At 45.0% G+C, this 14,299-nt stretch overlaps 1 long non-coding RNA gene across 3 annotated transcripts in view; it reads left to right on the plus strand.

Moving 5' to 3' along the window:
* Positions 1-14,299, plus strand: part of LOC140483986 (uncharacterized) — a 57,788-nt gene that overhangs the window by 26,268 nt on the left and 17,221 nt on the right. For all 3 annotated transcript variants that reach the window (XR_011962148.1, XR_011962149.1, XR_011962150.1), the window contains one exon: positions 3,365-3,471. This is a non-coding gene — a long non-coding RNA (uncharacterized lncRNA). The remainder of the gene's footprint in view (positions 1-3,364; positions 3,472-14,299) is intronic.

Genomic DNA, 14,299 nt, shown 5'->3' on the forward strand with positions numbered 1-14,299 from the left:
ACAGAGGATGATGGAGGGTTGCTTTGCGGACTGGAGGCCTGTGAGCAGCAATGTGCTGCAAGGATGGATATTGGGCCCTTGAATACATGACTTGGATGTGAATATATGAGGTATGGTCAGTCGGTTTACAGAAGACACTAAAATTGGAGATGTAGTGGATAGTGAAGATGATTAGTTCAGAATACAACAGGATCTTGATCGGATAGGCCATTGGAGCAAGGAATGGCAGACGGAGTTCAATTTAGATAAATGTGAGCTGTTGTATTTTGGAAAGGCAAATCAGGGCAGGACTTAATACACTTAATGGTAAAGTCCTGGGGAATATTGCTGAACAAAGAGACCTTGGAATGCAGGTTCATAGTTCCTTGAAAGTAGAGTCACAGGTAGGCGGGGGAGTGAATGCAGCAATTGGTACACTCCCCGTTATTGGTCAATGCATTGAATGCGGCTGTTGTGAAGTCATTTTGTGGCTGGGCAGGGCACTGATTACAGCTCTTCTGGAGTTCTGTATTCAGTTCCAATCTCCCTGTTCTTGGAATAATGTTGAGAAACTTGAAAGGGTTCAGAAAACATTTGCAAGGATTTTGTCAGAGTTGGACAGTTTGAGCTATTGGGAAAGGCTGAATAAGCTGGGAATATTTTCCCTGGAGGGTTGGAGTCTGAGAAGTGATCTTATAAAATCATGAAGGGCATGGATAAGGTGAGCAGTCAGGGACTTTTTCCCAAGTTCGGTGGGTCCAGAACTAGAGGGTACAGGCATAAGGTGAGAGGGAAAATATTTAAAAGGGATCTAAGGGGCATCGTGTTCATGTTGAGGGCATTGCAAGTATGGAATGAACTGCAGAGGAAGGGGTGGAGGCTAGTACAATTGCAGCATTTAAAAGGCATCTGATTGGGTACGTGAAGGGGAAGGTTTTAGAGGGATAAGGGTGAACCGCTGGCAAATGGGACTCCATTAACGCTCTCCGTTATTGATCAATGCATTGAATACAGAAGCTGGGATGTCATATTGTGGCTCAACAGGACATTGATTAAGCCACTTCTGGAATTCTGTTTTCAGTTTGAATTACTCTGTTCTGGGAAGGATGTTGTGAAACTTGAAAAGGTTTGGACAAGATTTACAAAAACGTTGCCACGATTAGAGGATTTGGTCGACAGGGAGAGGCTGAATAGGCTGGGGCTATTTTCTCTGGAGAGTCAAAGACTGAGAGGTGACTTCATGGAGATTTATAAAATCACGAGGGGTGTGAATAAGGTGAGCAGCCGGGGTCCTATTTCCTCAGGTTAGGTGGGTCCAAAACTAGAGCACCTGGGTTTAAGTTGAGAGGGCAAAGATTTAAAAGGGATCTAAATGGCAACGTTTTCAAGCTGAGTGTGGTGTGTGTATGGGAGGGGCTACCAGATGAAGTAGTGGAGGCTGATAAAATCACAACATTTAAAAGGCTTCCAGTTGGGTACATGAGTAGAAAGGGTTTTGATGGATACAGGCCAATAGATGGTAAATGGGAATCCATTAGTTTAAGATTCCTTGTTGGCACGGACGAATTGGACTGAAGGTCTGTTTCTTTGATCTTAATAAATTAAGATGCATTCCTCTCTTTTGCGGAGAGCTAGCTGAAGCACAGATAATTATCCTTGGAGCTGAGAAGGTGAAGCAGTGATTTTAACCTGGTGCAGATTTGGTTCCAAGGTCTTGAATTTGCAGAGAGAGAGAGGAATTGTTAACGCTGTCACAATTTTTAGTAACTACTTTCAAGTAATTGGCAAATAATACAAGGTGAAAATGTGAACACTATTTTACTCAGTAAGTTCTGAGCATCTGGAACAGTCTGAACGACATAGATTCAGCAGGTATTCTGAAACAGACTTGGAATTTTACTTTTTAAGGAAAGATTTGGGGGGCTATGGGCACGTGGGAGGGGACTTGGGACAGATTTGCAGAATCTCCAGAGGGAGAGAGTACAGCCCCAATGGGCTGAATAGCCCCCAGGCCCTGTGCTCTGTGATACTGCCCCATTCACTGTGAATGATGAAGCTCATCCCAGGGCAGAAAGAGGGATTAGCCCTCCATTCTCATCACAATGGGGCCCGGCTGATTGACGGCAGCTCCAGACCAATGGGAGGAGAGTCTGTGTGGTCCTGCAGCCAATGGGAGTGAATGAGGGGTGTGGCCAGCAAGACGACACCTGTCCATGAGCTGTGCAGGTGCAGTGTCACTGTTTGGGGTTGGGAGAGACAGCAGAGACTGGGACAGAGGCTGTGGGACCTGAATTACAAACTCCCGGTAAATTAAAACCAAAAGAACTGCAGAAGATGTAAATCAGAAACAATAACCAGGATGTTCTGGAAAAGCTCGGCAGGTCTGGCAGTATCTGTGATGAGAAATCAGAGTTCAAGTTTAAGATCCGGTGTCCCTTCCACAGAACAGATGTTACTGAGAAAAAAAGTCAGTTTATGTGCAGAAGTTAGTGTGTGGGAGGATAAAAGGAGTAAAGGATAGGTGGGGATAGAGTGAGAAGAACGGTTGGGTAAAGGAGTGGGGGAGGGTGATTAGCTGTTATTGGAGACTGTTAGTGGCTAACCATAGGTAGTGTGTAATGACAGGCTGTGAGAACGAGGCCTGGTGTGTTGGATGGAGGGCTATGACATGAGGTTGTTAACTTATGGTTAGCCACTAACTGTCTCCATTGTAAGCTGTTCCCCACCTATATCACTCCACGATTGGAGCTACCGAGGACACAAACCTTTGGAATATCATCCCTAATTCCCTCTCTCTGCCTTAAAGATGTATCTAAAAATCGTTCTCTTTAATCAACATTTCCATCATTTATGAAGCATTTGAGGAGATTTGTCAATGTGAAAAGCTCCATACAATGCAGGTAGTTGTTGTTATTGTCTGACATCTGGAGAAACAGGGATGAGCCCTCTCTCTTTCATACCTGATGAACAGCAACAAAATCAGGAAGCACTGAGCATGCTCCAGCCCACAATGGGCCTCGGATTATTGATGTCAGCGCAGGACCAATAAGAGTGGGGGAACGGGAGCTAGAGGTGCTAGTTGGTCCTTCAACCAATCGGAGTGAATGAGGGGCAGGGCAATACTCAACCACGTGATAAACTTCACTGACAGCACAGTGTTGTTGTGGCCAAGGCATTGGAAATGTGTGAAGGTGAAGGGCAGGGGAAAGGAAAGACATATTGACCAGGAAGAGAAGGGAATTTTCATGGTATGGGATGAGAGGTTTTACAGAACTTAGTGCACGTTGTAAAACACAAATTTGAAAATCCAAATTCTGCACCATTTTCCCTCCCTATAATGCATTTTGCATTCCCTGAAATATCAACTGTGTTTCTCCCTCCACAGATACCAGTGATCGGTGCCAAAGCCCCATTGCCTGTGGAGAAGGTGATGTTTGACTTCAAAGTACTGCTGCAGTTCGTGTGGTGAAGGTGCCCCCACAATATGGTTGGGTAAGAGCTGTTATAGATTATTCACTCAGTAACATTGAAGAGTTGACAATGTATGTGCAAATCAACAACAGTTTTTTTTTTATCATGGCTATAATTCCACAGAAATACTATTGAGAACTTCTGACATAAGGCCACAGATGGGGATATTAGGTCAGGTGATCAAAAGAATTGCCTAATAAGCAGGTTTTCAGGAATACCTTAAAGGAGGAAAGCAGGTCTGAGGGGGTTAGAGTGGGAATTCCAGACCGTGTTGCCTTGGCAACAGTAGAAACAGCCAGACAGGTGAAGCAATGAATAAACATCGTTGGGAGTCTGAAAGAAAATGAGTTGTCGGGATCTCACAGGTTGTGTGGTGCAGGAAGACAGGGATGTTCACAGCCAGGAATTACATCAAGGGAGAGAATTTTAAATTGTTGCTTGTTAATAGGAGTCTTTTATTGGATCAACAAGTTTTGGTACAAGTGAGCACTTAGGCAGTAGGGTTTTAGATACTCTTGAGATTATATGTAAGTTGAATGTGGGAGGCTGGCCAGGAGTGTGTATGGATAATGAAGTCTGGAGATAACACAGGAATGGACGAGTATTTCAGTAAATGAGCTGAGACTAGGGTGGAGTTGGGTGATGTCACTGATGTAGGAATAGTGCTTTTGGAGTTGGGCTGCTCCTCCTCCTCATCACCCCCCCTCCCCCATTCACAGATATTGTTCCTTGTTCTACCTGTCTGTCTTTTCTGGTTATGTCCTTCTCTCCCATTCTGCTACAAACTAATATTTGACCCCACCGTTGTTGCAAAAACCTACTCCATCCTGACTCTCCCTTTCCTTTCTGAATTCCTTGTATTTGGTGTCCCTTAAGGATCTCTCCTTGGTCCCTCCTGTTTCTCACCTACATACTGCCAGGAAGTGACATTGTCCAAAAGCACCGTGTTAGGTTTCACATGTACACTGACAATGCCTCGCTCCCCCTCCCCATCATCCCTCTCCATTACTCAGTTATCAAACTGCTCATCACACTCCCACTACGCGATTGGCTGCAATTTCCTGCAACGGAACATTGCAATGGTTAAACCCATTGCCTTCAGTTGCTATTACAAATCACTTTCCCTTACTGCTGAGCCCCTCACTCTCCCTGGGAACTGTCTGAGGCAGAACCACACTCTTGACAATATTGCTCTCATATCTGACCCCAAGGTGAACTTCTGATCAGACATCTACACAATCACAAACACCAGGAATTACAATCTCTTAAAATGTTGCTTCTCTCCACCTCACCCCAGCTCCATTGCTTATGAAACCCCTGACCTGTGTCGGTGTTGCCTTAAACTTGACGAATCCAAAACAGAATCCGTGATTCTGTGACTGACCCAGAATCTGGTTCCAGACTCCCTCATGATGAGAAACATCCTCTCAGTATTTACCCTGTCAAACTCCTTAAGAATCCTACATGTTACAATGAGATCCCCTCTCATTCTTCCCAAATCCAGTGAGTAAAGTCCCAACGTCTTCAGCCTTTTCTTAAAAAATAATCCCTGCAAACCAGGGTTCATCCCAGTCAATCTTCTGTGAAATGCCTCTGATGAAATGATGTATTTCCTTAAATAAAGGGACCAAACCTTCTGTCATTACTCCAGATGTGGTCTGACTCGCACTTTATAAAGTTCCTCTCAGGTATATACTCCAAACAACTCCCTTTAAACTTGCACAGATGTTGTTGGAAATGCGCAGAAGATCATGCAGCATCTGTGAAGAAAAATCAGTTAAAGTTTCGGGTCTGGTCACCCTTCCTCAGATACGTTAACTCTAATTTCTTTTCACAGATGTTGCTAGACCTGCTGACCTTTTCCAGAAACTTCTGTTTCTCTTCCTGGTTTACAGCATCTTCAGTTGTTTCGGTTTTCATATCCTTGAAACTTGCCATCTCTCTTATAGAATTTGTCATTTCCACCTTGGAAAAAAGATTCACATTTGTTTGGTCTCCCCTACCCTGAGGAAAAAAGAAACCATGGCTAGTCACCCTATCATTGCTCCTCATAACTTTATAAAATTCAATAAAGCCACCTAAAGTGTCCAGTGCTGCAGGGAAATAGCCTCAGCCGATTCAGCCTCTCCCTATGGTTCACGTGTTCCAATACTTGCAACACCCTAGTAAAACCATTCTGAACTCTTGCAAGTTTCCCAACATCTTTCCTATAACAGGGAGACTGGAATTGAAAGCAGTCTGGGGATTCCAAAAGTGGCCGAGCCAATAAACCGTACAACCGAACCATGATCTCCCAACTCCTATACTCAATGCACTGCCCGATAACAGCTAGCATACCGCACACCACCTTCACTGACCTGTCTACCTTCAACCACACTTTCAAGGAACTGTCAACCCACACTGCATGGTCTTTTTGTCTGTCAACACTTCCCAGGAACTTGTCATTCAGAGGTTGAGTCCTATTCTGGTAACATCTTTCTGAAATCAGGGAGACCACAATTGAATGTAATATTCTAAAACTGGCCTCCCCAATGCCCTACTCAGCCACAACGTGCCCTCCTAACCCCTATACTCAGTGACAGAATCCCTACAGTGTGGAAGCAGGCCTTTCGGCCCATGGGACCATACCAACCATCGGAACAGCATTCCACCCTAACTCTGTACCCTACCATTACCCAAAGCTCATCCAGCTAACCTGCGTGTCTTTGGATTGTGGGAGGAAATTAAGAGCACCCAGAGGAAGCCCACGCAGACACACAGGGAGAATGTGCAAACACCGCACAGACAGTGGAATCGAACCAGAGTCCATTTATTGGTCAGCGCATTCCATTCAATGTTAGTGTCCCAAATGCCATGTTCAGCACCTGATCTCTCTGAAACTCTACTTTCCAAGAACTAAGCAGTTGTTCTGAGCTCTTCGGAGGGAATTAAGGTCAGGATGAGAAAACAGGAACTGGGTTGAGTTTTAGATCTACAAAATGACTCTCCATCTTTCCACTCTGTTTCTCCCCCTCCCCCCACTCTGTCTGTTCCCCATGCTCTGTCTCCCCACCCCCCAACAGTCTGTTCTCTTTCTCCCCCCTGTCTGTCTGTCTCTCCCCCTACCTCTGTTGGTCTCTGCCCCCCCCCCTTCCCCCTGTCTGTTCCCCTCCTCTCTAAACCCCCTTCTGTCCCCATCTGTCTCTGTGCCACCCCTTTCTATCCCCCCCCTCTCTTTCCCCACCCATTTCTGACCCACCCTTCTCGATCCAACCACCCTCTGTCTGCCGACCCTCCTTCCCAGTCCCCTAGTTCTGTACTCCCCCACTGCAGGGCAAATATCTTGTCTATTCACCCTATCCATGCCCAGCCTGATTTTAAAAATCTCTTTAGGTCACCATTCAGCCTCTGACGCTCCAGGGAAAACAGCCTATCCAACCCTGGCAACATGCTATAATTCTTTTCTGACCTCTTTAAAGTTTAAGAACATCCACCTGATAGGAAGGAGAACAGAATTAAATGGAATATTGATTCGGCAACTTTTGCAATGTCCTCTACAGTCACAATATGTCATCCTAACCCCTATACTCAATGCTCTGACTGATAAAGACAGGCAGACCAACTGCCGCCTTCACTATCCTATCGACTTGCTACTCTACTGTCAAGGAACTATGAACCTGCACTCCAAGGACTCTTTGTTTAGCAGCACTCACCAGGAACTTACTATTAACTGTATAAGTCCTGCTAAAGTTTGCTTTTCCAAAATGCAGCAGCTCGCATTTTTCTAAACTGAACTCCTCAGCCCATTCACCCATCTGATCCAGATCCTCTTGTACTCTGAGGTAATCTTTTTCCCTGCTACTACACCTCCCATTTTGGTGTCATCTGCAAACTTACTTACAATACCTCTTATGTTCACATCCAAATCATGGATATAAATGGCGAAAAGTAGTGGATCCAGCCCCGATCCTTGTGAGACTCCACTGGTCACAGGCCTCCAGCCTGAAAAGCCCCCTCTGCCTTCTACCTTTGGGCCAGTTCTGTACTCCATGTGATCTAACCTTGCTGAGCAGCCTCCCATGAGGAACCTTGTCAAACACATTACTGAAGTCCATGGAGATCATGTCCATGCTCTGACCTCAGCAATCCTCTTTGTTACTTCTTCAAAAAAACTGAGTCAAATTCATGAGATATGATTTCCCATGCACAAAGCTGTTATTGGTATCCAGGATTTAACTCTGTACATTGGGGTCTGCGTTGCCCAGTTATAGGTGTTAATATTCTGGATGAAGTTCAAGGACGCCAGCATTTTCTCAGTGAGTCTGTATTGAGTCTTGTTCATGTCACCAACACAGGGGAGTTCCTTTTGAAAGGCAGTCCTTGTATCCCTTGCCCACCAGGAAATAGTGTACGTGTCCTTACCTCTGGATCAGGAGGATCAGGCTCAGAGTTGAGTAACAGCATCTTTGAAGAGGCTGATTAGTAAACCTGCCCAAGCCACCAGGCCATACTGTCTCCCAGCTGTCCCTGCCTGAGCCTCCAAACAGACCCTTCCTGTAGTTTCTCTCCTGTCAGACTCTCCCATTGCTCAGTTTGTCCAGGATCCCCTCCTGCTGCTGCACTGCTCCTGTCCCTCACTGACCTGTCCATCCCCCAGTGTTCACCACATTCATTCATTGTTTACAATCTCGTTGTCCCAGTCCTCCAGCCCCGCCCCCTCCACCCTATAGAGACAGCTCAGTGGTTGGCACTGCTGCCTCACAGCACCAGGTACCCTGGTTCGATTCCGGCCACAGGCGACTGTCTGTGTGGGGTTTGTGCATCCTCCCACAATCTAAAGATGTGCAGGGCAGGTGAATTGGCCATTCGAAATTGCCCATAGTATTGATTAAATTAGTTAGGGGGCATAGGTCTGTGTAAGTTACTGTTTGCAGGGTCGGTATAGACTTGTTTGGCCGAAGGGCCTGTTTCCATACTGTAGGGATTCTGATATATTGGGCAGCAGCTGCTGTCAATCACCTGGACTCCTGTATGATCGGGAGCTCGTGCTGTAGGAGGGGAGACAAGTGCATGGGTGCAGTGCTGGCAATTGTGGGATTATGCACAGTATAGGTCAGTGCCTGGGAAGGAGGCTGTGGGTGAGGGATTAATCTATCATTAGCAGCTTCATCCCTCTAGGAGCAGGACCCAGGGGAATGGCCCCTCTCTTGCTACCCTGATATGTGATCAGACTATCAGTGGTGCAGCGTTTTGCAGAAAGTTATTAGAACTCTTTTGTGAAGATTCAGGGTTGTTATGGAAAGGGACAAGGATGGGCCTGCAATTAGAATTCTAATTTGGCTCATTTTAGTAAGATGGGTCTTGGCCAGAGTGTGCAGGAAGCTGTGTATCCAGGATGGTTCTCATCAGGAGCTAGGAAACTGGATTCGAAGAGAGAGTGTGTGAGAGAACTGGGTGTGGAGGAAAGGAGTGGGGGGATTGGTTTGGATTTCAGTTCACAGAAGAGAGAAATTGTGAGACTGAGGTTTAAAGCTTTGGGAGAAACAAGAAAACTACAGTTTAATACTACAATTGTCTTATGAATTTCCATCCTGTATTAACAGTGGTAACTTGTGTGCTCTGTTGTATGGTACTGAAAGGGTGGATTTGCGGATGAGAAATACAAATTGAACTTCATGGTCAAATCTGATAGTTACTTGATCCGTGCCGATCTGAATATCATTGGCCTTTTCATCTGGATGGAAAGGTGTGCATTCTGTCCGTGGGCAAATATTTCAAATCTCAATGTGACTGGAAAAGTACTGAGACACAGCCAAGTCCATGTCAGCGTGGTGAGTGTGGAGAGAGAGTTCATTTGTTTTTGAAAGTCTGAAAAATCATGGCACATTTCCCAGGAACAATGAAGCCACAACTTTGCTTTGTAGAAGGACAAGTCTTTAATTAACCATGCAACCAGAAAGACACAAGGATACCTGCACCATGGGGAACACTATGAAAACGGGATTGTTGTAAAGGGGTTCATTCTCGATCATGGATTGTAATCCATTGGCATTGTCCCGTCGGTTCCAGCCCCGCAGGGAAACACTGGAAATATGATGGATGTAATGGAGGTTTCAGTTATTAAACTGTAAAAAGTGCAGAACAATTTACAAGGATGTTACCAGGGCTCAGGGGTCTGAGTTATAGGGAGAGGTTGGACAAGGGAGGATTTTATGTTTGGAGCAGAGGAAACTGAGGGGATTCTTTTCTAGAAGTGTATAAGACCATGAGAGGCATGGATAAGGTGAATGCACTCAGTCTTTTTCCCAGGAACTCAAGGATTGGACGGCTTGATTGGATCAGTTGAAGGTTAGAGGAGAAAGAATAAAAGGGAAGCTGAGGGGCAACTGTTTTACACAGAGGGTGGTATGTATATGGAATGAGCTGCCAGTGGAAATGGTTCAGGCAGGAACACTCACAACAGGTAAAAGACATTTGGACAAATACATGGATAGGAAAGGGTCAGAAGCAAATGGGCCAAGTGCAGGGAAATGGAGTTAGCGTGGATGGACTTTCTGGTCGGCATGGGCCAAAGGGCCTGTCTCTGCTGTCAGACTCTATGACTCTAAGTGCATTTGCTATTTCTCCCACTAACTCTGTTGGTATCCTGGGATGTATCCCATCAGGGCAATGAGACTTGTCTACCTTTAGCTACATTAGCATATCCAGTTCTAACTCTTTCACGATAATGGTTATTATCTAGGTCCTCACCTTCCTCAGTCTCCTTATCAATTACTGGCATGTTCTTCGTATCCTCCACTGTGAAGACTGACTGCTGTGTGCTCATATTCCTGAACCCTGCTGGATAGGAATAACTAGGCACAGAACTCAGAGAGGTCTTCTTTGAGACTTTATTGATGAGACATGGCAGTTACCTGGATAGTGTACAAGCAAAACACCTTCAGGCAGCATCAAGTAACTCCCCACCTGTCCAATGTACAGCTCCCACTCTTATACCTTTGTGGTTTGGGACCTTGAATAGAGACTGTCTCTCAGTATTATCTCCATGGCAACGGCAGTTAGAAAGTCTAGTTCAGTTCAGCACTTTGTGGTTAAACCACACACCCCTCCCCCACGCCCCTGTGGCTCCCTCAAGTATGTGATAGGTACTTCAGTTTCAGTGGGGCTGTCTGTCAGGATTCTGATGTGGAGGAGCTGGTGGTGGGGTGGACAAAGTTTAAAAACCACACATCACCAGGTTATAGTCCAACAGGTTTATTTGGAAATACAAGCTTTTGGAGTGTGCTGTGATTTTTAACTTGCTTAGGATTATCTCTATGGTAACAGTTAAGTGCTTCAACAATTAGAGGCCATATGTTCCCCAAACATCATGTTCCCCTCTAGCAGTATAAACTGTTATTCCAGCCCTGGGGATAGCTATTAATCACTTTTCTCCCCCAATCCCATCTCGCTTTCTGTTGATCTTTAAAGTTTTTCTAATCTCCATGGTCATTGCCAATCTGTATGCATTCTATTTCAGTTTGATAGACTCCCTTATTTCCTGAGCCACCCATGGCAGATTATTCCTTTTTTCCTAAAGTCCTTCCTTTTCCCTGATATATACTTTTGCTGAGCACTTCAAAAAATTTCTTTGATATTCCCGCACTGTCCGTCAACTTTCCCACCATAAAGTCTTTGTTTCCAGTCTACATTAGCCAACTCCTGCCTCATCCTATTGTCGTCACCTTTTGTTTAAGCACTGGATCTTGGGATTGGATTTAATCTTCCAACTTTTCATCTTTGTTCTAAATTCAACCAGACTTATCAGAATTCTTTTATCAGATTACGTGGTGAGGCGATGTTTCCTGGGTGTTTTGGTTTTCATTGTCAGTGACCTTGGCTTTGTAATAAAGTACAGGATGGATATTCACACTGCGAATGTACGACGCAATCTAAAACCATAAATCACTGTCTCCCCTCAGTTTAAAATTGCAAAATCATTATCTCCTACACGCTTCCTCACTATCTAAGATTGGAATGCTAATCCACCTGACTATCTGTCATTTTCCGAAAATCTCCTTTGGTGAAGGTGGTGATTTTTGGATTCAGCTTTCCAGTTATTACCGCCTCTCCAAGAACACCCTGCTTTATCCTCAATCATAGAATAGCCTTTATCCACAATCATAGAATAGAATCTCAACAGTGTGGCAGGAGAGCATTGGCCCATCAAACCCCACCAACCATCCAAAGAGCATCCCACCTGGAGCACTCCATCCTTTTAACACTGCATTTCCCATGGCTGATCCACTGAATCTGCACAATCATGGAGACTGTGGACAAGTCCACACGACCCGCCGAAGCGCAACCCACCCATACCCCTACATTTACCCCTTACCTAACACTACGGGCACACACAGAAACACAAAAGGTAGCATGTGTACCTGAGATGAATGAACCTGGACTTAGGAAAATGTGACAACAATCACAACTAGTTAGAATTACAGAATCCCTTAGGCGCACAAAGAGACTATTCGGTCCATCGAGTCTGCAATGACCTGCTGTCCCACCCTACCTCCATAACCCCACATTTAGCATGGCTAACACAACCCACCTTACCTACACACTACAGGCCATGTTAGCACAGCCAATCCATCAAACCTGCACATCTGTGGGAGGGTCACATATTATGTCTAAGTGCTCAGGATTGTGGATGAAGGCTCACAAATACTTGACTCTGACGCAAATCCTCTTTTATTTACAAAATAAAATCTGGGGGAAATTGCAGCCAGACAGATTTCCAATTATCTCATGAGGAAGAGAATTCACAACTTGTGCCCCTGACCCAGGATGCGCAGTGAAGTCACAGAGGTCTGGGAACCATCAGAAATGTAACAAGTTGTGTGCAAGGTGGGGGTGAGACAAGGACAAAAAGACAGTCTGTCACACGGGGGAAGGCAGGAGAAATTAAATTGCAGAAATGGTAGTCCCTCAAGGCCATGGGGAATGGATTTAGGGCTGGGAAAGAAACCAGGAAACAAGGTGAGCAGCTCTGAAAGAAATACATTGAAAAAACAGATTATAACAACATAGAGGGCAGAGTACACAGTCTGAAATTGCTGCTCTCATTGGTGAGTACATAACGCTGTAAAGCCTGGGTCATTCTATTACAGCCAACACATGCAGGATAGGCCAAGTGTCCTCGAGCTGTGCTGAACTTTCTGATAAATTTATTCTGACATTTGGAATTCAGGTCGGATGATGTTCATAAATTCTCAAATTGGACTTGACTTTAATATTCTGGAGAAATGTTAAATCAATCACAATGATCCCATTCTGCAGACTTTAGTCCGCAGCCCTGCATGTTCCAGCATCTCAGTTACATCCATGTCCTTTTATTCTAATGTGATGCTGGTTACTGCCTCTGCCAGTCCATCAATGAGTTCCTGCTCCCCACCATCTCTGAGTGAAATGAATTCTCCTCTCCCCTTCTTTCTGGGAATTAGTTTCAATCTAAATCCTCCAGTTTCTGACCTCTCAGTTAATGAATAGCTCCTTCCTATCCACTCGATCTGGATTCCTCAGCATTTTATCACTTCAATTAAATCTCAGCTCATCCTCCTCAGAAATCATCCCCAGACTATCCAATCTCTCCGCAGAGCAGATATTTTCCAATTGTAGAAACATTCTGATCAATCTCCTCTGTACCCTCTCTGGTGTGATCACATCAACCCTGGAATAAGGGGATCAGAAGTGTGGGCAGTATTAGATTAGATTAGATTACTTACAGTGTGGAAACAGGCCCTTCGGCCCAACAAGTCCACACCGCCCCGCCGAAGCGTAACCCACCCATACCCCTACATCTACATTTACCCCTTACCTTACACTATGGGCAATTTAGCATGGCCAATTCACCTGACCTGCACATCTTTGGACTGTGGGAGGAAACCGGAGCACCCGGAGGAAACCCACGCAGACACGGGGAGAACGTGCAAACTCCACACAGTCAGTCGCCTGAGGCGGGAATTGAACCCGGGTCTCCGGCGCTGCGAGGCAGCAGTGCTAACCACTGTGCCACCGTGCTGCCCACTTTAACCGCAGTCAATTTCAGGGTTACCCTTAATTCTGTTTGCTAAAAACTGCTCGTGTCCTCCCTTTGCTTTTCTTAACTCTCTCTTTAAATCCTTCCTAGCTGATCTGTAACTCTCTATTGCTTCATCTGTACCATTTTGCCTCATCAACACATAAGCCTCTTTCTTCTTTTTAACAAGAGATACAATTTCTGTAGTAAACCATGGTTTACAAACTCTGTGCCAGTTGGGTCACCCCACAGACATTGACTTTCCAAAGAGAACAATCCAAGATTTTCTAACCTCTCCCAATCCAGGCAACATCCTGGTAAACCTGTTTCCACCTTCCCAAAAGCCTTCACCTTCTTCCTATAATGTGGTGATCAAAACGGCACACAATCCCCGAAAGGTGGCCTGATCATAGTTTTATTATCATTCCCCTGACTAAAGAAGGCAAGCCTGCCATTCACCTCCTTCACCACTTTCAGGGATCTTTCAGCTTGCAACTGAAGATCCCTCTGTATATCAGTGTTGCTCAGGACCCTTCCGTTTATTGTACAAATTCCTCTTGCTTTGTGTCTTCCAAAATGCATCACCTCACACTTGTCTGAATTAAAATATATCTGCAATTTCCCCACAAAACTTTCTGACTCATCTCTTTCTTGCTGTATCCTTTGACATCATTCTTCACGATTCACAACTTCAACAGTTTGTGCCATCTACAAACTTGCTAATTAAAACGTTTACATTTTCAAACTTTTCATTTATATATATTACAAGCAACAGATGTCCCAGCTCTGACCCTTGTGGAACAGAGGCACTGG

The sequence above is a fragment of the Chiloscyllium punctatum genome, chromosome 12 (assembly GCF_047496795.1).
Source record: "Chiloscyllium punctatum isolate Juve2018m chromosome 12, sChiPun1.3, whole genome shotgun sequence".
Classification (NCBI taxonomy): domain Eukaryota; kingdom Metazoa; phylum Chordata; class Chondrichthyes; order Orectolobiformes; family Hemiscylliidae; genus Chiloscyllium; species Chiloscyllium punctatum.